The 24,022-nt window shown below is 45.5% G+C and overlaps 1 long non-coding RNA gene across 2 annotated transcripts in view; it reads left to right on the top strand.

Annotated features, from left to right (window-relative positions):
- The window catches only part of LOC123606617, a 113,207-nt gene that overhangs the window by 38,375 nt on the left and 50,810 nt on the right, over positions 1-24,022 (top strand). Inside the window, exons 3-4 of one of the 2 annotated variants that reach the window (XR_006716390.1) lie at positions 13,206-13,314; positions 13,888-14,145. This is a non-coding gene — a long non-coding RNA (uncharacterized LOC123606617). Of the gene's footprint in view, positions 1-13,205; positions 13,315-13,887; positions 14,412-24,022 lie in introns of those variants that run through there. The other variant, XR_006716388.1, reaches the window with a different exon arrangement.

Genomic DNA, 24,022 nt, shown 5'->3' with positions numbered 1-24,022 from the left:
ACCCAAACCATATGATTCAACCAGAAATTCTACTCCACAAGCATTTGAAGAGGCCAGAGGTGAATGGCAGGGGAATGGTCTGAGGGCCCTCAGCGCCACCACTGCCCCTCTCCCTCTGCACTTTACAAAGCACAAAGTCCTCGGAGGGAAATCAGACTCCCATAAATCACCAACAACTTTTCTGAATTTGTTATACATACTGCTGTTTTCCAAGTACGTCGGGTGTTTGTGGTGAGGGGAAGTAGTCCAGCACTGGCGGGGGCGAGTGGGGTGGGGAGGGCAGCCCACTGGGCTGCACAGGGTACAGTCACAGGAAGTAAGACAACTTCCGGCCCCACTTGCTCTCTAAGTACCACACTATGTTATGCCTGGGTAGCACGATTTCCCTCATGACTCTCAGTATCATGGCTTTCCTGCGTTGACTTACCCCTCTTCCCTGGAAGAAGAAAAAGGAGATAAAATTTGGGGAAGAGGTGGAGGGAGATTCCCAGAAGTTCAGCGAAGCACCTCAGTAACGAGGAGAGAGGGGGCAAGGTCAACATCAGGAGGGGCTTCCGGACTCCCTTCCCCCATGACCCTTAATGCTCTAGCTCAGTGTGCTCCAGCCTCCAAAGCTCCTTCTTCCTTCCTCTCTCACTTCCCCCTAGAGATCTCCTGTTGGCAGGAGCCAACTGTTAGATTTTACCCCGTTCTCATAATTTAAGGAGCCTGAATTCCTGCTTGGAATGAGACAGCTGAAGTTCAACCTCCCCTTCCTACTGTTAGGGAATTAGAAGTCTAGCCAACAGACAGAGCTGCCTTCAGATCAGTGTGGAAAGAAAGGCAACTGATTTGTCGTTTGAATATGCACAACGGAGCACATGCAGATAAGCAGCTCGCAAGACACCACAGCGCATACGATTCGTGCAGCATGGCAGAAGCAATAGCAATGGAATATCTGTCTCTTCAAGAGGCAAATAGGTGTATCTTGAGGTAGGCTCCCAGCTTAACTCCAGAGGCATGTGGTTACCCTTGAGGGATCACGAGGGCCCTGACCTTGAAGATATCTCTGCACTGTAAGACTGGAGACTGGGCTTATCTAGTCCCCCGAGAGACCCGTTTGCCTTCCAGAAGGTTAGAGCAAGGGTTCAGGCCCATTCCCTTTTCAAGGAGACCCTTACTACTACTAGTAACAGCACAAGGGCACTGACCCGCGGAGTAGACCTCTAATATGGCGCCTCTCATAATTAAAGATCATCCTCTTCTTTCCATACCTCCATCCCCGAGGCTGCATGCTGCCATTCATTGCTTTTCTCCTTCCACATCACCCTTTATCTGAGTGCTTTATGTGGGGAGTCGGGCCACAGAGTAGTTTTGTCAAGGGATACCACCCTTGGGCAGAAACAGTTCCCGTAGACATGAAGATGCCCATTCTCTGGGGGCCAGGGGCAGGAAAGCCATCAGATTAAAGGACCCCGTACTACACTGACTGACTTTAATCTGCTCACTAGAGCTTCCAACACGAAGAGGTAGGCAAAGATTCCCTTTTGTCCCTTAAACCAAATGTAAATCAGCTCCACAAACTTGGAGATCGAGAGCAAGAAGCAGGCGAGGCCTCTTTATCACTGCCAGCTTAAATTTAACTCCTAACACCTACCAGTGCATCTCAAACTTGAGTTGATGCTTGCAATGCCTATTTAAAGTGCACACTTCTGACCCATTTGTCTAATTCAGCTTTGGGGTGGATCCAAGGAAGCTACATTTTTATAAAGCACTCTGGATGATTCTGATGCCAATGGTACCCAGGAACACCGACTTCCATTGTGCTGGTAAAAGAAATACGCATAGAACTAACTATCTGCCCAGCCAGGGGCTCCTAGAAGGTAGGGTAACACGTGCCAACAGTGACCTAGGCTCTCAAAAATTGCGCACCTTGGAAATATTTACCAAGGTAATGGCTCTGGGAACCTTGTCTAATACCAGTAAGTATTAGAGGATATAACATGTCCCAGGTTAAACAGGTATTTTTACTGCAGGAATTCTTAAATCCTCTAATGTGTCAATATACTCTGACTCTCAAGGAGGAGCATAGAAAAGACAGAATGTTCCAAATTTATGACTATAGAATCCTCTGCTGAATTGGAACTCATATTAGGAAAACATGATCTAGGAGTCTTTTGAGATGCATCAGAGCAGTTTCCTTCAGTGTATGAATGGCTACTAAAGTGCTTGATTTGGCTGTCAAACAGTAATGCTAGATATGCCAGTGTATGTGGGCTGTACCGTGTAGACATCAAATAAATCATACACTGAGTGATACGCAGTCCTGGGTCCCTTTGTAACATACACGGTATGGTAGAGTCATATGTACTATTTCATTCAATCTCCATAATAATCCGGTGAGGTGGGTATTATTATTGATTCCTACTTGACGATGAAGAAACTGGGGTCAGGAGAACTTAAGGAACTTGTCCAAGATGTCATCTAATGATAGCATCGCTGAGATTCAAATGCAGGATTCAAACCCAAATGAATCTGACTCCAAACCCACGTGCTTTTCCTTATACCCTCTGCACATTCTAGCAGCATAATAATTTCAGTGGAATCTCATCTTCTGTGGGATTAGGTTCTAAAGCCAAGAGCAATCAGAGGTAAATTAGACAAGTATTTAAATCTCCCATAAAGTACAGTTATACAAAGTTCTGGGCATATAACCCTGTCCCGTATCGTGTTGGTATAAATATATAATGCATATGTGTAGGCAAAATATAATTTTACAGCATTTTTATTGTAAGTATGCAAGAGAAAACTTATATAATTGAATTAATGTAAACGCCTATGTGATAGGTCTCTCCATACACACACGTCAAAATGTGTGCCAAACCAACAATGGAGACATCTTATAGAATCATACAACTTAAGAACCAGAAAGGAATTCTATGATCAACTCATTTGTTTTAGAATTGACAGAACTGAGGCCCCAGGAGGCTGTCCTTTCCCAGCCTCACCATCTACCTTGGCTTCCCACATGCTTTGTGACCCTGAGTGTCTGCCCCCTGAGCGTCAGCTAAGAGGAAAGTAGCAGGGACGCGCCTTTCTTACGGGTGCCCGTTGTGGCCCTGCTGACTTGATGAACAGAATGCAGGGAGCTGCCAGGTGGTTTGAGGTGGCTGAGCCCTGGCCTTCCCATCTGACGGGGAGGCAGCTCCTTTCACAGGGCAAATGGCTGCAGCTTTGGCTCCACCTTGGAATCATCTCCCCATAAGAGACAGGTTCCTGGCCTCTGCCTCTTGTCTGTGCAGTTCCTAGGATGGTCCAAACTGGTGGACCCATGAAAGGGCCTAGGGGGCGTATAAAGGGAAGAAGTCTGTAATACACCTCCCGCATGCATGTACACACACAGACACACACACACACACCATACACTTGCCTCACTTCTTTGAAAAAGGAAGAAGCCAGAATATGCGATGCAGTCAACTGTTTGGACTCTTAATTAGAGTACTGAATCTAAGGAATGCGGCAATCCGGAGAGAGGGAGCTCATGGTTTTTGGTGGGGAGGATAGGGATAGTTCCACCTGTAATCATATGGATGAAGGGAGTGAACAAAACTGGCCTTTGTCATGGGAGAGCACACATACCCCCTTGAGGTGGCCTGTCTGGTCTCATTCACCCTCTCCCATCCCATTGTCCATCTGATCCTTCCCTACCTGCCTTCATTCTCTCAACTAACTGCCAGGGTATGTAAGCGATCCCTACCAAGATGGCAGATGACAAAGGGAGTAAGGCGTTTCTTCTCAGGCACTTTTATGTGGGTGATCTTACAGTTCCCAATGCTTCCAGAAGCAAAGGGAAACCATATATGGATAACGTGTCAGGCAGGTTGGAGAGAAATTTCTGGGCCACATGCCTTCATGATGTTTTTCATATCACAGACCAGGTCAAGCCTGTTACTTCTGTAAGCAGGAGGGAGGCTGGGTGGGAAATTAAAGGAAGCACTTCCCCTCTACCCTGAAAACCCCCCATTTCTGAACTTGGATGTAGAAGCCACCCTCTGAGGCATAAATCCTTATAGGCCCTCCTTTTCCAGATACTTGTTTTTATACCTGAAAATCTTTAGTTTTGCAGCACCATTGGGAAACGGCTCACCAGAGCCGCCCCTCCAAAATGTAGCCCAGACCACTCATACTTCCATATTCTTTTCCTGTCATTTTTCTTCAAAGCAACTGATGGCATCACAGGTTGTTGCCCCACACCCACTCCCTCTAAGAACACTCACCTGCACTGGTTGTGAGCAAAGCATTTCAGTTCTGTTTCAAAAATAAAATGTCCTAGAAAGATACGGTGTTTAGCCAAGACACCAAAGCTGTTGGCTCTCGTTTGACAGGGAAACTTTCAGTGTCCACTTTGCATGTTCTGTTTAACTGGGAAGACGACCTACATCGTGTGGCATGTAAGGCCCGAAGTGATGTTTCATGAAGAATAGTGTTAAGAGCTAGTTACATCAAAACAGCCTGGGGAAATTGCTAGCATGCCAATTCCTGGGCTGCGAGTTTGATTTTAAGGGCACTGGTGCTTCAGAACTTTTGGACTGAAGGTTGCTGTCTCTCTTGAGAGCAACACCTCCAATGACAGGCTATCCTATCTGTCATTTCCTGGAGAGTTCTGTAGAAATGCCCTGCATAGCCGGAAGGTTCACCACGTTCAGGGCATTGAGGGAACAGAGCAGGTCTGTGTTCATCAAGTCCATGTTCATCAAGAGGGCCCCTTGCCCTGTGCTGCCTGGGGACTTCCACCCAGACCTGCTACTCAGCCAGGGACACTTTAACCGCATCCTACCCTGAGGGTGGGCCTTGGGACAGCCTGCCCTAGATGGATGGAGCCAATGTCTCTAAGAATTCAAGAGTCCACCATTTCCTGTTCACCCAACAGCCACATTAGGCTGACCAAGAGACTCCTGAGAACACAGCCTCAAAAGACATCCTCACTCCCCAAGACTTAAGTCGCCATCATCATCATCATCATGGTCAGGACTGAACAAAATCATACCAGGAGGGGGCAGGGCCTGTGTTCAAATTCCAAACGTGACACAAATAGCTGTATGTGGTGAGAGCAGATTGATATACCCCTCTGTGCTTCCGTTTCCTCATCCACAAAACAAAGATACTAAAAGAATCTGCCTCTTAGGATTGTTGTAAAAATGAATTGTGACGATGTGCACCAGATTCTTAACACAGAGTTTGCCATATAGCCAGGGCTCAGTGAACAGACCACAGCTAGCGTGTAGGAGGTCTTTGTGTTAAAAAAAAAAAAAAAAAAAAAAGCTGTCTTCCTTTGGGTAGACACATTGAGAACATATGCCTCTTCCTCTGGCCTGGTTCAGGCTGGTGCCTGGGTTCTTATCTTGGGGAGCAGAGTGTCTCCCTCAGCTGGCCACCACGCTTTGGCAGGTCACAGCTCATAAAACTGGGGAAGCTGTCACCAGATGTCAGCTCTAGTGATCACACGGCGGGGGGGGGGGGGGGGATGATGTTGGCGGTGGGAGCTAGGCTGAACCAGGGTTCTCCCTCCCTGCAGGCCCTGCAGACGTTTGACTGCGGGGACCCAGGAACAGGGGGCGGCTGCATCTGGCTTCTCAGAATCGCCAGTGCTACTCTCAGCAGAGGCGCATCTTGATAAATTTCAGCGAGAACAAAGGCATGAAGTCGCGCTGAATTTTCCTTTTCTGAACTTGGTTCCAGCTGATCATGCTTCCTGTCTCTCTAAGGGCCTCCCTGACACAGGCGACTTGCTTCTTTCACATTTGGTCATCGCCCTCTTGCTTTCCTTTGTGAGTCAGCGTGGCTGCCCTATTGCAGGAGTCAGTGCTCCCGGCCCCAGTGCCTGACCTCCCCAGGTGATCCCCGCCCCCCCCCCTCCCAGGGTGAGCGTCCCCGCCCACTCCGTGCCGCTTCTTCGGAGACGTGCGCTGGGGACGTGAGTCACAGCCCCATCCTCCCCAGCTGAAACTATTCGGGGAATGCCTCTGCACGCAGTGCACGCTCGCTTCCTGGAGCTCACGGTCCTGTGCTCAGGGATCAGCCGCTCATACTCCTCTGCCAGAGGTTCCACTTGGGTGATCACAAAGTGGTTGCGTCAAGTCAGGAAGCTTCCAAGAAAGGTGTGTTTAGGTCAGGCATCACGCATCCTAGGCTGAGCATCAACCGCGTGCACCTGGGCGGGGCGGGGGGGGGGGGGTGTTCAACCTGGAAGGAAAGAGGCAAAAGACTAAAAGAAGAGCCAGGGAGATGTACAGTTCCTGTGTCACTGTGACAGATGAGGACAGCAAGAGGGAGGAAGGTGAAGTCCTGAGCTCATGGTCTGTAGCCAGAAGACAGTGAAGTACATACCCATAATGCTGCCTCGTTAGCATTAACTTCTGTGGCTGAGAGTCGATTTGATTTTTTATTTTTCAGGAGGATATTAGAAGGAAAGGGAGATGAATTTAGTTCATTGATCCTTCTGTGACGTCCTGATGTAGATCTCGCCTCGTATATGCTAGATCTTGACTTATGCCCATCTGGCAGGGATCTCAGGAAAGTTCTGGTGCTGGATGCAGGTTGGATAAGCTTGCAGACAAAGCATGGGTCTTGAGTTCAGGAGTTCTAATTCCATGTTGGTGTGGCACTGGCTGAGTTCCAGAGAGAGGGAGAGAGAGCAGTTGACTTCCTGATGTTCCTTACGTGACAAAAACATGAGACCTTGAGCATGAAAAAATAAAAAACCTTTTGCTAGAGAATTTTCACATTCTGAGAAATAGAAACAGAAAGGAAAAAAGCAGCTCCAGGGACAACATGGCAGAGGATCCTGGAAGAGGTTTTGGGTGGGTTGTGTCAGAGATGCCTTGGCAGCAGGCGTACAAAACGAGAACAAGAGAGAGATGAGAAATCCCGTCTCAAGTTGCAAACACACATAGCATCCCAAGATGCCTGGCAGATCCCTGTCACTTCCTTCCCCTGATGACAAGGGGTGGGAAGGGGGCCTGTGACTCCCTTTACGTGGCAAGATTGGGCTGGTACAGGATGCTTCCATAAATAATGGCCAATTAATCTTACTCTGTTTCTAGATGCCAATCTTTTTTTTTTTTTATTAATGTTTATCTATTTATGTTGAGAGAAAAAGCACCCAAGTAGGGAAAGGGCAGAGAGAGAGACAGAGAGACAGAGAATCCCAAGCAGGCTCCACACTGTCAGTGCAGAGCCTGATGCAGGGCTTGAAACCATGAACCATGAGATCATGACCTGAGCTGAAACCGAGTCCGAAGCTTAACCAACTGAGGCAGCCAGGGGCCCCTCTTGGTGCAAATCTTATCCCGAGTCTCTGACCTTCCCCATGAATGGCGACCTTATCAAAGTGAAAAGCCTGCTTTTTGTGTGCTGCGTTAATGCAGCTATTTGAATTAACATGGAAGAGGAGGCTTACGTTTTCCCCTCACACTTTGGGCCAGTATGGAGCTTGGGATTGGCAGAGAAGTGGAACATCGTTTTATTCCTTGATCTGAAAGGGAAAGCTTATCCTTTTCCAGTGAGGTCAAACCGAGGGAAACTGGAAGATACCCTGAAGGGTAGGTAACCATAAACTGGGTGACTGAGTGCTGTCCCTTCCTCCTCTCAGAGTTGTCCAAGGAAGCACATCGCAGCATCGTCACGTGCCCTCAACCTTAGTCCAGCAAGATCTTGGTCCAAAGAATGAAAGATGCCTGGCTGAATTTAGAACAGTCACATCAGATAGTTTTTGAGCACCTAATGAGGGCTTTCCTGGAATCTTCTCCTTATAGTTCTCTCAGCCTCCTTTGAGAGAGCTCTTGTTACTATCCCCATTTTTTTTAGATGAGGAAACTGAGGCATAGAGAAGCCTTTGAAATCCATTCGATTTAAAAGCTATTTTAACAGGCTTCTAATGAATATACATCTTAAGTGATTACATGAAATAATTTTAACAAAAATGAGGCAATTCAGTTAATGACAATATCCAAACAACCAGCTCTAGTGGGGTAAAGACTAAAAGGAAAGGGAAGTTTCCCAGCAGGAGAGTGTGTGTGTGTGTGTGTGTGTGTGTGTTGAGGAAAGGCAAGAACCAAAGAGAAATACTGAACTGAGCGGGGGGGAAAGACATTTAAAACCACCAGCAACACTAAAAGAACTCAAAATTATCACACTTTTTTGCCAAGGTAATATCACCAGATAACTGTGCTAAAAAAATGACCATTTGGTCAAAGGTAGGGACACCCTGAAACAGAATCTCCTGTTTGCACATCTTTTCATTCTGCTCTTCAGGTTATCTGTCTCCAAGTTACGGAAGAAGTTTTGCTCACATATGCTGGGGTATTTCAAACTTTTCAATGTGACCACCCTGAAATATTCCCTCACCAATCCCTCCAAAATAGAGAACTGGAAACTGCTTCGGCCATATCAGTATGAAGTTTAGTTCACATCAGGTCAGAGGCCTTCAGAGAATGAAATGCTGTTATTTGGGCATAAAAACCATTGTAAAAAGAAAATGATTTAGAAAACTAAAAAAAAAAAAAAAGGGTCTGCAATTTTTCAATACAAAGTGGACTGATAAACATTTCAGCTCATCTTGTTTAAATAATATGAGAAGCCCTTTGTTTAGTATTTTTCATAAAAAAATTGTAACATTCCTGAGGTTTTTTCTTTTGTTTTGTTTTTCTAAGACCTCCTTTATACTCTGAATATTTGTAGACCTTTTCAGGGCCTCAATAAAAAAGCACCATGAAAAAAAAATCCTTGACATGAATCCCAAATAAAACTGGGCAGCAATATTTTTAACTGAATTTTGAAACAAATCACAATAGGTCTCTCCCCATAAAACTACCAGTACATTGTGCACAGAGCTGAAACTATATTTTTTCCCTAAATTGGTGAATTTGTTGAATTAGAATAAATGAGATCATCAATATATTTCCTAAATTCATATTCTTGTTACTTCAAGTTTTTAAGTTTTTCTCCATTTCACATTAAACATGAAAAGTTTTCATTAGTTGGTAGCAAGAGTTTTGACATTTATACATCTGCTAAAGGACACAAGGCAAGGAAGATGATGAAATTGTACAGAGATGTCCCACCCAGTGTCCTACCCCATGAATGCTGTAGCTTATCATTTCAGACAAAAGAAAGGTGACCTGTGTGTTGGATTCTGCCCACACACCTTTGGTCAGCTACATGTGAGAAAAGGAACGATAGTTTTTGTGATTATGGGCTTCTACAAATCCTGGAAGCAGAAGCAGCATTTGAGCACAGCCGGGCAAGGGTCAAATTGTTTTGAGAAGAGTTTTAACCCTGAGCTGACCTCTTTTTCCCCTTCCTTCAACTTTCACCCAACTTTCAATCCAGGAACAGGTGAGCAGAGAAGGTAAAACAGGTGATCTTTCTTTCAGAAAGATCATCCATATTTTAAACAGTGCTGTGGATGGAAGTTTAAGAATCAGAAGCCTTGGAAGTCTTCACTCACCATTCATTCATTCATTCATTCATTCATTCATTTTAGAGGGAGAGTGTACAAGTTGGGCAGAAGGAGAGAGAGAAAGAGAGAATCTTAAGCAGTCTCCATGCTTAGTGCAGAGTCCTACGTGGAGCTCAGTCCCATGACCTTGGGAACATGACCTGAGCTGAAAGCAAGAGTCAGACAGATACTCAACCAAATGCAGGTGCCCCTTCATTCACCCTTTAAATTGCCTTGACAGTTTGGGCAATTCAGTTGTCTCACTAAGTCAGTATTCACGTCTGTTAACGGGGGAATAATTGACATGTAGCCTATCCATACAGAGCTCTACAAGGAACAAAAGGAGAGACGGCACAGTGAGAGATTGTGATTATCTGGACGTAGCAGTCACCCCTCCAAATCTGGCGCCCACCTACTTCAGGGCACAGGAGACCATATTAAATTGTATTTACTATTTCCTAAATTAATCTCTCATTCAGTTATGTAAAATAAATTAGTCTTGCTCCTCCCTTCATTATTGTTGTTAAGCCTTTAAACTCCAAACAAACTGTAATGCATCTATTTAGGAGTTAGGTTTGGCTGTGCCACAGTATGAATATTAATAGAAAGTCCATATGTTTCATGTCTCTCTGTAAAATACGAAGAAAAGTCCTCTTAGCATTCTGTGTAAAGCTGTATTGTTAAATATATGTGTGCTAGCATTTAAAAAATGGGTGCAGAGGGGCGCCTGGGTGGCGCAGTCGGTTAAGCGTCCGACTTCAGCCAGGTCACGATCTCACAGTCCGTGGGTTCGAGCCCCGCGTCGGGCTCTGGGCTGATGGCTCAGAGCCTGGAGCCTGGAGCCTGTTTCCGATTCTGTGTCTCCCTCTCTCTCTGCCCCTCCCCCGTTCATGCTCTGTCTCTCTCTGTCCCAAAAATAAATAAACGTTGAAAAAAAAATGGGTGCAGAGATGAAAGACAGAGAGGGCATTTAAAGCAAGCACCACCCCTACTCCCAGTGGGACAGGGCTGACTCAAGAGAGAAATGAGAAAGACAAGTTGGGTGGGAAGGGAGAGCGGCTGTAGTTTAAGCTCAGTTATATTTGGAAAGGTGAGCAGAGACATTTTCAGGATTTCAGAGGGCAGGATGGAGAAATGGGTAAACCACCAGAGTCAGACCTTTTGTTGTGTGCGTCTCCATGATTCAGGACATGCACATTCCAACTCAAGAAATGATATTCTAGAGGCGCCTGGGTGGCTCCTTCTGTTAAGTGTCGGACTCTTGGTTTCGGCTCAGGTCATGATCTCACAGTTTGTGGGTTTCAGCCCTGTGTCAGGCTCTACGCTGTCAGCGTGGAGCCTGCTTGGGATGTTCTCTCTCTCCCCATCTCTGTGCCCCTCCCCTGCTCGTTCTCTCCCTCTCTCTCTGTCTCTCTCTCTGTGTCTCTTTCTCTCAAAATAAATAAACTTAAAAAAAAGAAAAGCATGATATTCTAAGGTGAAAAAATTTAGATGTGGGGGTTTTCCATTCTTCTGGATTTTTCAGGTCTCTGCTGGTCTCAGTCATCCCTGATAATGAGGAGGTCATGGGATCAGAGGAGGTCAGAGCAGTAAGGAGACCCTCCAGCCCAGCCTTTTCATTTCACTTATGAAGGGCTGAGGCCCAGAGACTTGGGAGAAGGGCCCAGATTAGGGAACGTAGACTTTGGAAAATCTAAAAGGAATGTCTTCCCTGTAAATGACTGATAGGCAGGCTTGAAACCTGCTTGTCACTATCCTTTCCCCATCCCCCCGTCAAGTCTCAGTAAGGGTAACTATTCTGTACCTTAGGGCAGAACCCCTAGAAGCTACTGCCCCAGAGCAAATATCCCCCCCCCCTTCCCTGCCTGCAGACTGGAAGGGAGCCTGGAGGTGAACTGTCAGCACCTTTGGAGGGAGCTGGGCTGTTGCTTCCCAGCCGTAGTGAGTCCAGAGTTTGCTCGTATAAAAAGGACCAGAGATTGATGGGCCGTGTAGCTCTAGTTTTTGCATTTGGGGAAGAAAAATGTCTCGGTGAAAACAGTAAGAACAGGAGCTTGAAATGAAAGGAACAAACGGCCTCTAGTCAGTGGCGAGGTTCCCTTCCAACCCCCAAGCCACACACACAACCCTGCACACATTTCTTGCTTCTCAGCACTTGCCTGACGCACTGCCTCCAGCGCTTATTTCGAAATAGGGACTAAGAAAGTTCCATAGGACTCTGTCAAGTAGGCAAGCACTCCCTTCTGAAACTTGAGGGGAGCCAGAAAGAAACCAAGTTAAATTAGACAAGAGGAAAGAGGAAGAGCCCCCCCCCCCCCCCCCAGGCCTTCACTCAGGCCCCTGAGGTATGCATCATGTCTGGCAGCCAGAAGCACAGGAATTGCCCCAAGGGAGGCCCTGGGCGGCCCACAGGCTTTCTGGGGTTCTCCTGCCCCATGAACAGTTTCTCCTTGCTCCTGCTGAAGCTGTCACAGGCTTCTGCAGCCTAGACATCTGGGTTCTGCACAATGTAGCTTCATGTTGGATTAAAAAGGAAGCTGGCCTCCTTCTCTCCTTCTTTTCTTCTGAGGCCTGTTTGGAGATAATCCTGGCACAGAAATGCACTACAGATCACAAGGGATGATTAAAAATTCTTTGACCCTTGCTCATTGCCTTAAGACCCACCGTCTTCTGTTTCCACACCCCCACATACTTTTTTTTGTTGTAAAGATTAGAAGGAAATTAATTTGTACTTATAACTAAGAGGATAGAGTACTTGTAAGTGTGCTGTCCAATCTCTTTTTGTTTCTTCTTTACCTTCTATTTGATACCTTTGAGGATGATCTGAGTTTTGTTTTTGTATTATAGAAAGCACATATTTATGTGTCTCAGAATTTCTTGATAAATAATTGTGAAGCAAAGTGTACATTTCCACTTGGATAGGTAAATGTAAGGGGCCAGCATTTAGTATAACAAACATTTATTAAGCACCTACTATTTGCTGGCATCTGTGCTCGAACTCTGAGGACACAGAGATGAAAAGGCATGCATAAGCTTAGATTATTCTTTCTTCCACTCTGTGAGAGAACAAAAAGAATTGTCATCAGTGTTTAATTCCCAAACGACTTTTTTAAAAATAATGCTTACTATTTATTTTTGAGAGAGACAGAGTGTGAGCAGGGGAGGGGCAGAGGGAGAGGGAGACACAGAATCAGAAACAGACTCCAGGCTCTGAGCTGTCAGCACAGAGCCCGATGTGGGGCTGGAACTCACGAACCGTTGAGATCATGACCTGAATTTAAGTCAGATGCTTAACCAACTAAGCCACCGAGGTGCCCCCCAAATGACTTTTTTAAAAATGTTTATTTAAAAAAAAATTTTTTTTAATGTTTATTTATTTTTGAGAGAGAGACAGAGTGTGAGTGGGGAAGGGGCAGAGAGAGGGAAACACAGAATCTGAAGCAGGCTCCAGGCTGTCGGCACAGAGCCTGATGCGGGGCTCGAACTCATGAACTGTGAGATCATGACCTGAGCCAAAGTCAGACGCTTAACCGACTGAGCCACCCGGGTGCCCCTGACTTTTTTTTTTTTTTAAATGGATGAGAGTACCTGAGATCTACTTAAAAACAGAAGAAGAAGAAGAAGAAAAACAACAACAAACCTACTTTACCCCACTATAAATCTTAAGCTTTGGCAATGCTCAGCTTTGGTACATACTGTATATATAATTTATATATTTATTTCTTAGAATACCTACTGTGAAATGTGGAACAAAGTCAAGCTGTAATAGATATCTGATACATCTCAGCAAATAAAGAGGATAAAAGAAGAAGCCAGATCTTGAAGTCATCTTGCAGGTAAGTAGAAGAGGCTTGGATAGGGAATTAATGAAGAAACTCAAGAAAGCCATGATGAGACTAAAATGGAAGAATGATCTTCAGAGTGAAGCGTAAAAACATAGCGTAAGATCTCTGTTCATATTTTTGTTTATTAAAACAAAAAAGAAGACATTAAACTTAGCTAATATTTAACAAATAGATTGGAATGGAACATGCGTGTACTGTATTTGCATATATATGTACATATATCTGAATTACTTGCTCAAGCATTTATTATTAATAGGCTACATAAGCAAAAAGAGGCCACTGATGGATAAGAAGAAACAGGATGAGAGTTAAGGCCCAGAACAGCATGCTCCTAACTGTGAGGTAAGGATAGAATCTAAGAGAGTAAGAATCGAAGTTAGTAGTTAGGAGAATAGATTCAAGTCAGTGTGCAAGGATGGCCACCAATCAATTCCTTCCCTCTCTGTGCACACTTCCTGTTCTCCCCTTCAAGAGGTACAGCCCATGTTTCCTCCTCTCCAATGCAACTTTCTCTGACCCGTAAAATATGGCAGAAGTGACATTCTGGGATTTGTTCCCTGGCAGGTTCTGCTTTCTCCCTCTGGGAAACCAGCCACAATGTGTGAGGTCCAACTACCTGAGACCGAACTGTGGGCAAGTCTAGGTTAGCGCATGGACAGAGAGATGCCATATGGAGAGGCACCAAAGTACCAGACGTAAGTGAAGTCCTTTGGAAGTCTGCCAGCCACTTACTGAATGTAGCTGAGTGACTCCACTGACACCACGGAGAGCAGAACATCCCAGCCTTTCCCTGAATTCCATGCCCACACAACTGAAAAAAAGGTAACGATTGTTGAAGTCACTAAGCTTTAGCGTGCAGCTTGTTCCACAGCAATAGATAATAAAAGCCAGGAATTAGTCCTGGAAATAAACATATTTACCAAGATTCCTCTTTTTACAGTTACTGCCTTACACAGGAAAAACAAAATTCTGATGGCCAAGAGTATGTAGTCAGTGAAATCCTAGGGGAAGGACAACCCAGAAGACAATGGGACAGCCGCAGCAAATGAACAAAATATTGTTTTAAAGGAAAAAGTTGGGGGTGCCTGGGTGGCTCATTCGGTTAAGCATCTGACTGTTGATTTCGAATCAGGTCATGATGTCACGTTCATGAGATCAAGCCCCTCACTGGGGTCAGCACAGAGTGTAGAGCCTGCTTGGGATTCTCTCTCTCTCTTCCTCTTTGCCCCTCCCCACTGCGTGAGGGCTTGCTTGCTCTCTCTCAAAATAAATAAATAAAAAATAAAAACTTAAAAAAATTTTTTTTTCACGTTGCAGCTGGGTATACATACTTAAGGATTTGGGTATCTTACCATAATAAAATCATGATTTTTCCTTTTCCGTTGGCCAAAGTTTTCTGCTTTCAATTCTTTTGAGTTCTGTTTCTTTAACTGTATCTGCTGTGCACGTCCTTGTTATTGTTAGGGCTGGAAGACTGGGAACTACATTTCCCAGTATCCCTTATGGGTAGTTTTCAAGCCCTATGCTGATGACCAGAAGTATTGGCAGGAGATTTTGAAGGGAGAAGAGAGGTAGAAGCCACGTTATTGCTCTTTGGTCAGGAGCGGGCAGGTGTGTGGGTGTCAGGAGATATCAGAGTTTGTATAGAATCCCATTCTCCTGTGAATCATCCTCCTCAGAGCTGGAAGCAGATGACATCACCAGCAGCAGTTTCCTTTAGTCCCTGAAACTTCCTGTCTCTTGAAGCTAGCCACATATTTGAAAGCTTGTGGCTTTCCCCACCCTTGCCTCTTCCAGCCCTCCCAGGAATTTTGTACGCATCCAATTCCTTGTATTAAATTTTTCCTCCCGCTTGAAATACCTAGAACAGCTTCTATTTTTCTTTACTAAATCCTATTATGTAAATCAGAACCTCATTTTATAATGAAAGTTGAAATAAAGTAGAATTTCTCTTTACATAATTTTTTTTTCAATTTTTCCCCCAATAGCTACAGACTTCTTTCATAAAATTTTGAACACAAACCCACTTACATAACACAGCGTGGAGGGAGATGCCTATGGGAGATTGCAAAATGGCAAGAATACAAGGTGTAGTTGGGATTCTAGGGCTGGAGGAACTAAGCCATTCTTTCCCCAATCAATGAAAGGAAGTTTTATAGGTAGGGTCACGGTCACCAGATTCAGCAAACAACAGGACACCTAGTTAAATTAGAATTTCAGATCAACGATGTGGTAGGTGGAGCAAAGTCTACCCCCAAAAAGGTACATCTCCTAATCCTTGGAACCTGTGAGTGTATTACATGGCAGAAAGACTCTCAGCTGTGATTAAGCTTATGCGCCTGGAAAGAGGAGTCTTCTCCATCATGCGGCTGGGCCCAATTATTCAGAGTCTTTAAAATTGGAGAGACTGCCAGCTGTAATCAGAGCGAGCTATGACTAAGGGAGGCTGGAGCTGCAACGTTGCTGCCTTTCAAGATGGAGGAAGAAGGCGGCTTGCCAAGGAATGTGGGTGGGCCTCAGTTGCTGGAAAAGGTAAGAAAATGGATTGTTCCCTAGAGCCTGCGGCAGGAATGTAGCCTTGCTGATAGAGATTTTAGCCCAGTGAGAACCATGTCAGACTGCTGACCTTTGTAACTGTAAGATAATAAATTTGTGTTGTTCTAATCCCCTCACTGTGGTGATTTGCTACAGCAGCAGAAGATTGATGCCAACAATAGGTAGGTTGTTAGTGTAAGTATGGCCTTGCAATATTTAAGACATGCTTATATTTAAAAAAGTGGGGTTTTGGGGCGCCTGGGTGGCGCAGTCGGTTAAGCGTCCAACTTCAGCCAGGTCACGATCTCGCGGTCCGTGAGTTCGAGCCCCGCGTCAGGCTCTGGGCTGATGGCTCGGAGCCTGGAGCCTGTTTCCGATTCTGTGTCTCCCTCTCTCTCTGCCCCTCCCCCGTTCATGCTCTGTCTCTCTCTGTCCCAAAAATAAATAAACGTTGAAAAAAAAATTTTAAAAAAAATTTAAAAAAAAAAATAAAAGTGGGGTTTTTTTTTGAAATTAAAATTTAGCTGTGAGTCTTGTATCTTACCTGGCAAACCTGTTGATAAGAAAGTGGGGTTCCAGACCTCTTCTGTAATACCAATGTTTGGCACTTACAATGTGCCAGACGGTTAAAATAAGCGAGTTACCTACTCTCTTTCATTTGATTGTTGCAACTCTTTGGTGTAGGTGTAATTGTGATATCTATTTATATGTTTATTTATTTTTTTTTAATGTTTATTAGATTGAGACCGTGCAAATGGGGGAGGGACAGAGTGAGGGCGACACAGAATCCGAAGCCGGCTCCAGGCTCTGAGCTGTCAGCACAGAGCCCAGACACGGGGCTTGAACCCATGAACTGTGAGATCATGACCTGAGCCAAAGTTGGACACTTGACCGACTCAGCCACTCAGGCGCCCCTATGTGTTTGTGTATTTTTGAGAGAGAGAGTGGGAGCAGCAGACAGAGGATCTGAAGCAGGCTCTGTGCGGACAGCATGGAGCCCAAAGCAGGGCTTGAATCCATGAACCTCGAGGTCGTGACCTGAGCTGAAGTCCGCCGCTCATCAGACTGAGCCACCCAGGTGCCCCTTGTGTCTATTTTTAAAAGAGGTAACTGAGTCTACACAGAAGTAAACAATTTGCTTAATGCAGGTTTTAGGCAGTGGAGGAGCTGGGGTGGGGGTCGCCAGGGCTGTGTGACCCCAGAGTCCATTTTGCAAAGTTACCTCCATCTGCTTTGCTAGGCTGTAACTCCATTTTTGGGCTTGCTGTCATTGCTAGAGCCCCCAAAGCCAGCCTCTACTGCCGCTTGCACATCCTCTCACCCACTCCTTCCTGTAGCCCAGGAATCTGACTGCTGCTCCCACCTCTTCTATACCATTGAAACTGCCTTCTCAAAGGTCACTGATAGATAACCTTTAACCAGCCATCATTTCTTAGTCTTCCTTCTGTTTGCCATCTGTGCACCACGTGATGATGATGTGTTCTCCACCTTCCAAGCATGCTTTGCTTCCTCCACCCTCACGCTACCCCACCACCACGCTTTTATGTTATAATCCGGAAGCTCCTTCTACCACTCTGACTTTCCCTTCTAGTGATGGCTAATTTTGTGTCAACTTGACTAAGAGATGCCTAGATACCCGGTAAATCATTATTTTGAGGTGTGCCTGGGAGGATATTTCTGGAAGAGGGGAGCGTTTGAATCCAAAAACTGAGTAAAGAAGGTAGACCTCCCTGATGCAGGCGGGCATCACCCAATCTGTTAGGGGGCCTGAGTGGAACAAAAACGAGAGAGGAGGGGTGAATTTGCTCTCTGCTTGGGCCAGGATCTCCATCGTCTTCTGCTCTTGGACATGGGCTCCTCTGGTGCTCGGGCCTTTGGGTTTGGACTGGAGGCACACCACCCGCTTTCTGGGGCCTCCAGCTTGCAGACAGCCGGTCAGGGGACTTCTCAGCCTCCATAACTGTGTAAGCCAATGCTTTGTAATAAATATTTCTGTGTGTGTATATATCCTATTAGTTCTACTGGTCTAGAGAACCTGATGAATACACTTCTGTCTCCTCACTCTTCCCACTCTTGACGATTGTATGGGAGAGGCATGGTTCTGTTCTTCCTCACTCCCATTTTTTTTCTTCTATTCAAAACTCCCTTGGATATGTCGCTGTTGAACCTTCAACTTCCACCTCTGCTGATCATTCCCAAATCCTGTCTCCAGCCCTGCTTTCTCCTCAGTTCTCACTGCACATTTGTATGAGTACCTGAGCACAAGCCCACCCCGGTCACAGCCTGCCTGCCCTTCTTCCCCAGCCTCGGAAAGGCCTGGGTGCTCTGTGTACATAGGTTCTAAAGCTGATCCGTTTTTGATTCTTGCCTCTTTCCCTCAGTGTGGTAGCTGCATAGCCTATTAGATCCCAACTGTTTTGTTCTTCACGATATCTTGAGCATTTCTTTCTTCCTCGCTCCAGCATGGTTCCTGCTCCAGGTCTTGGATACTGCCTCCTATTGCCTCAGAGGCTCTCGACTTAGCAGCCCACCAGGGAGATGCTAGCAATGCCTGGACCACCCTCAGGTTCAGTGGCTCTGGAAAAAGGCCCAGATATCAAACTTGCATAAATTTTCCCCAGGTATATTCGTTTTCTATGACTGCTGTAACAAGCTTACCGCCAACTTAGTGGCTTAAAAGAACACAAGTTTATTTTCCTATAGTTCTGGATGCCAGAAGTCTAAAATGAGTCTCACTGGGCTGAACTTAAAACTGTCTCTCCCTCTGGAAGCACTAGGGGATAATTTGTTTCCTTGGCTTTTCCATCTTCTAGAAGCTGTTCGGTTGCTTCATAAGTGGTCCCATCATGTGGCCTTTTCTCCCCCTGCTTCAGACGTCACATCGCCTGCTTCTTGTTCTAGGTTGCATCTCACGTTTCTCCCGCAGGGATACTGGTGATCACATTTAGCCCCCAACGCTACCCCCCAGACAAGTTGGGATAATCTCCCCAGGTCAAGATCCTCAAGTAAGTCAGCAAAGTCTTTTGTGCCACACGAGGTACGTGACAAGTTCCCACAGTGATGCCACGGGTATCCGGGGGTGGGTCCATCAGTCAGGCAATTGCACCAGGTGATTCTAATTTGCAGTCAAGCTTAGGAACCACTCTTAGAACTGAGCAACCCTCTTCTAGGCTTCTTTTTCTAATCCTTCTTGCTCTCCGACCTGCTCACACACCATTGCTATTAGGACATGACCCCCGATGAAATGCCACCAAACGTCTCCTCTGCCTTTAGAATAAATTCCAAATTCCTTAGTGTGGAACACAGACCTGAAGACTCCTTAACCTGACCAGCTGTGTTCTGCCACTCTCCTATGTGAACATTTTGCTTTAGGTAAATTGCTTGTCTCAGACTATGCCTAGCGTTCTGATTGGCTTACTTCGTTTTTGCTGTTTCACTCACATGTAAGGCTTTCCTCATCCTCCTGTGCTTACTCAGAACTGACCCGTGTGTCAAGTGGTATTCTTTTCACTTGAAAAGACTTCCATAAGAGAGTTCTACAGCCCGGGTGGCTTAAAAAGCAATCTAACAACATATTCGCTCACATCTCCGGAGGCTAGAAGTCCAAAATCGAGGTGGGAGCAGTGTTGCTTCCTTCTGAAGGCTGTGAGGGACATGTCTGTTTGAGGGCACTCTCTGTGGCTTGCAGATGGGCATCTTGTGTCTCTTCATATTGTCTTTTCTCTCTGAGCTTCTGTCTACAAATTTCCCTTTCTTTTAAGAATACAAATCCTACTGATAAATTCAGGCCCATACTCATGACCTCATCTTAACTTAATTACCTCTTTAAAGACCTTGTCTCCAAATAAGGGCACATTCTGAGGGCCTCAGGTTAGGATTTCAACACAGGAATTTTGGGAGGGGGACACAATTTAACCTATGCCATATGCTATCACAGTCCTATTTGGTTCCTGAAGTCTTTAGCCTTCTTTGCAACTTGGGCTGAAGGTCCCTCCTTCATCTAAATAATACAACAGTTTTTGTCCATGCTTTTGGAAAAATAACAAATGAAACCTTGATGGTGTCTTCTCAATTGTTGTCTTTGAACAGTTACTTTGTGAGTGTGTGTGCGTGTGTGTGTCCTCCCCAGATAGAACATGAGCTCCTCGAAGATAGCCATTGTATCTTCCTGCTCTCATGATTACACTCAGAATACCAAGGAGAGGTACTCAATAAATATTTGCTGATTTCATTTCAGAAAATTTGAGAGTGTGCCGTTTGAGGTGGAGAGTGAGCAGATATTATTTCAGTAGGAAATGATCTAATACTCAAGGATCTTGTCGGTCTGTGGGTTGGAGAGAATCTAAGAGCATGCTTTCAGGTGGTGCTTAAAAGCTACAAAAGCTGACCAAAGGGAAAGAGGGGGAGAGAGACAGAAGAAAAGCAAGTCTCTTGATATTCAAACTGATGAGTCTAAAAACTGGGTGAGTCAAGGTTACCAGCATTTTGCATCATCAGCATCCTCCCTACCTCTCTCCCCACCCTGCAGTTCTCACTCTGCAACGATAGTATGGTGCTTTGGAGGACTTATCAAGCTGACACAGGCGTCCTGAGTCGGGCACTTTGCCAATACTTTGCTGGGTGCCCTTGCACTTCCGTCTGCTTGTTCCAGTTACTATTCTGCCTACCAGGCAGAGAGAGACGCTGGTCACTTTCACAGAAGCGACGTACAAATTAATGGGAGACCGTCACGTTGAGAAATGGAAAGGGCTGTCTCTGTAGGAGGTATTTACCTTCTTAGCCTGAGTGTCTAGAAAGCTATAAGAGGGGAAGTCTCCATATTCAAAGGAGGCCCTGGAGCACAGAAGTGTGTCTTCCCTTCAGAGAGGAATATGTCTGAGCTCTATTAAGAAAATGATGAAGCAGGGTCTTGAACCAACTGTTAAAAATAAACTCTTTTACCTTGAAATAGTGTGGAACTTAAAAACCTGCGTCTTGGGGCACCTGGCGACTCAGTCAGTTGGTTAAGCATCTGACTCTTGGTTTCTGCTCAGGTCATGATCTCTCAGTTTGTAGGATCAAGCCCTGCGTTGGGCTCTGTGGTGACGGTGCACAGCCTGCTTGGGATTCGCTCTCTCCTTCTGTCTCATTCTCTCCCTCTCATTCTCTCTCTTTCTTCCCCACTCCTTCCATCCCTCCCCCTGCCCCACTCATGCTCTCTCTCAAATAAGTAAACTTAAAAACAACAGCATCTTTCCTGGCTTATCTGGGCAATTCCCTCGTGTCTCCTGCCCCCGCCCCATTCTTAAAGAGGGACCCCGTGCCTTTCACATCTATTGGACATTGCTGGGCTCCAGTTCCTGCAACTTTCGTTCTGGCTTGTTTCCTTGTTATCATGTCCAGGTCACAGCAGCTGTCCCTTCCTGGGGTTGACGCTGGGGCAGACAGGAGCCTGTGCAGTTTCCCTCTGACTTCCCCACAGGTGGGGGCTTTCCGTGGACTTTTCTTTTTTTTTTTTTTTTTTTTTTTTTTTTTTTTAGCTCTCTGTCCCTGACTTTGCATTCCCTCTCGAGGGGAGCCTGGGCACCCAGGAATGGCTACCTCCTCTGCTGCAATTCCTGTGTGCTTACCAAGTATTTGGGACTGCAAGCGTGATCTGGGTCTCCTTCTGGCTGCAGCTGCCACACTCGGAGAAGGAAGGGGAAGCTTCAGGCATCCGATGCTCGCTTGAGTGGGTTGCCCTTTGCTCTCAGCACGCCAGTGTGAAGTGTAAAGTCGGGCTGGTCCCCATGCTCTCCAGCACTACTGGAGCAGCTGGGGGTTATTTTTGCAGTGGGGGCATTAGAGGAACAAGAGTGCAGTTGCCCAGTCCTTTCCTCCATGTGGGGCTGTGCAGGGGGTCAAAGGTTAGAGCAAGCAGCGCCAGCTTCAAGGAACGGGAGCTGGGCTGGTGTAAGCCTGGCACACATATCTTCTCAAAGTCCCTTCCAGCCAGGCTTCCCTTCCAGCCTCTGAGCTTATTACCACAAGGCCATGGGTGGGCCTGGACTACCTCCTTTTAGCCCACCAGGCTTTTCAAACAGCTCTGGACATTTGATTCACCCTCGTCCTATCCTGTGTGGACTTGAGGCAGATCCTCTCTCTATGTTCCATCTAAATGGTCACCCTCGCCTTAACAGGCACCTGTTCAAAATTCTTTACTGTTCCTAGTAGATTTGGTGCCTCCTTCTGTATTTTTCTATATCTTTGTGGTCTGTCAGATGGGAACTTAGCAGTCTGCTTCATACCAAGTCACATCCTATAACTTTAGGTGTGTGTACGAGCAACAGAAAAGTTGCTTGCCCAAGTTACAGAAACTCAAAAGAGCTCAAGAGACCTGCATGAATTTCTCTCATGGAAAAGGGTAGAATAAAATAGTGTGGGGCTGGTAGGGTGGCTCTGCTCCAGGAAATCCTTAGAAAACAGCTCACCGGGCTGTTTCCTGTGCAGCGTGACCTCGTGTTCATGCTCCAAGGTGGCATCTGTTCCCAGGCAGCAGGAGGGGTGAAGGGATGAGAAAAAAAGGCAAAGGGCATGTGTGAGCCGACTGTCTCGCAAGGTTCCGGGAGCTGCTCTCTGGCATTTTTGTTTACTTCCCATTGACCAGACCTTCCTCACAGGACCATGCTCAGCTGCAAGAGAGGCTGGGTAACAGGGCGTCTATTAGGGCAGCCATGTACCTGTTAAAAATTGCATTGCTCAAAAAGAAGATGAGAACACAGAGTAGAGAGCAACTAGCAGCCCCTGCCACAAGAATCTCTTCTCAAAACAGATTTTGGTAAAAAGAAAAATGCGTGTTTCTACAAAGTAAACCAAATGATTTGTTCTTGGAGTGCACATCCTTACCTATCCTGATACATATACAAACACGCCAAGTTATATAGGTCAATACTTCCATAATAGAGTTCTTCTTTAAGTCAAGTAGACACAGTTACATATTGGAAACATTTTTAAGCTATTACTGTAAATACCGGTGACTTGTTCTGGAATGTTTTCCACAATATTGCAGTAATCCTCTGAGCTATTGTGTTGGTCTGTGCTCTTAGGCAACTCGGCCAGCCACTCAGATGGTGAAATCTCTGAAATCTCTCTGGGGTCATGGTTGCCAGAATTATTTCAACTTAGTGCCAGGAAACAATACCCCATGGCTATCACGTCTACATATTTTGTTACAGAGAAGTAGAATACTGGGGGAGACGATGACACTTAAGCTACAGCAAGATGGGGGGGACGGTGTGTATGTTAATGGGGCACTTGTATAGGCTAGACATTTGTGGGAGAATAAATGGAGCACCAGGTGAAATAAGGTGCTTAATACAGAATTTTTATTGCCCTGGTGGACAAACACCCATCCCATGACAATTTCCATCTAACAGGACTGAAACTAGTCTTTTGGATATTTAAGTTAACTTTTTAAAGGGGACATAAAATATTTTTGCTTAGTTTTGTGATTTTCTTATTTCTCTGTGAAACAAAGGATTTTTCCCCCTCAAGAGATGCTAAAATTCCACGAGGGAGCAAGCTTTGTCTTGATCAGAAATACATGAACTTGAAAATAGCAGCTGCCTTTATAGAACTCCTCCTTCCTCAGTCACACTGGATGAGTGAGTTCTCTGTATTACATTTCTAAATTTCAAAAACTTATTACCAGTGTTTAAATAGCAGATTTTTAGCAAGGCCAGGTAGTCCCAGGCAAAACAATAAACTAGGAAGTTGTTTTGCAAACATGGATGTGTTCCCTGAGCTATAGGATTTCTATGAAAATTGTTGCTCTGTGTGTTCACCCACGTTACTATAAACAATTCTGGATGTTGAACAATTACTTTGTAATTGAATGCTGCTAGTCAGTTTCCATGTCTGAAGTTGCATTTGTGTTTGCCAAAATTGAATACTCTCAGCAAATGGCAGCCAAGACAAGCCTAGGTCAACAAGGCCTGAGTCACAGTGGTCCACACCTTGATTATTCTGCTAACAAGCCTGGCAGTGGGTGCCCATCTTTGTATTCATGCCCATGGAGAAGTTCATAGGCAGAATGGGGAGTTATAAAAATGCATGCAAATATTTTTAATTAAATGAAATTTAGGGGTATCAGGGTGGCCCATTCCATTGTGTCTGACTCTTAAGTTCAGCTTAGGTCATGATCCCA

This window comes from Leopardus geoffroyi, chromosome A1 (assembly GCF_018350155.1).
Source record: "Leopardus geoffroyi isolate Oge1 chromosome A1, O.geoffroyi_Oge1_pat1.0, whole genome shotgun sequence".
NCBI lineage: Eukaryota > Metazoa > Chordata > Mammalia > Carnivora > Felidae > Leopardus > Leopardus geoffroyi.
This window is presented reverse-complemented; position numbering and strand designations above follow the sequence as displayed.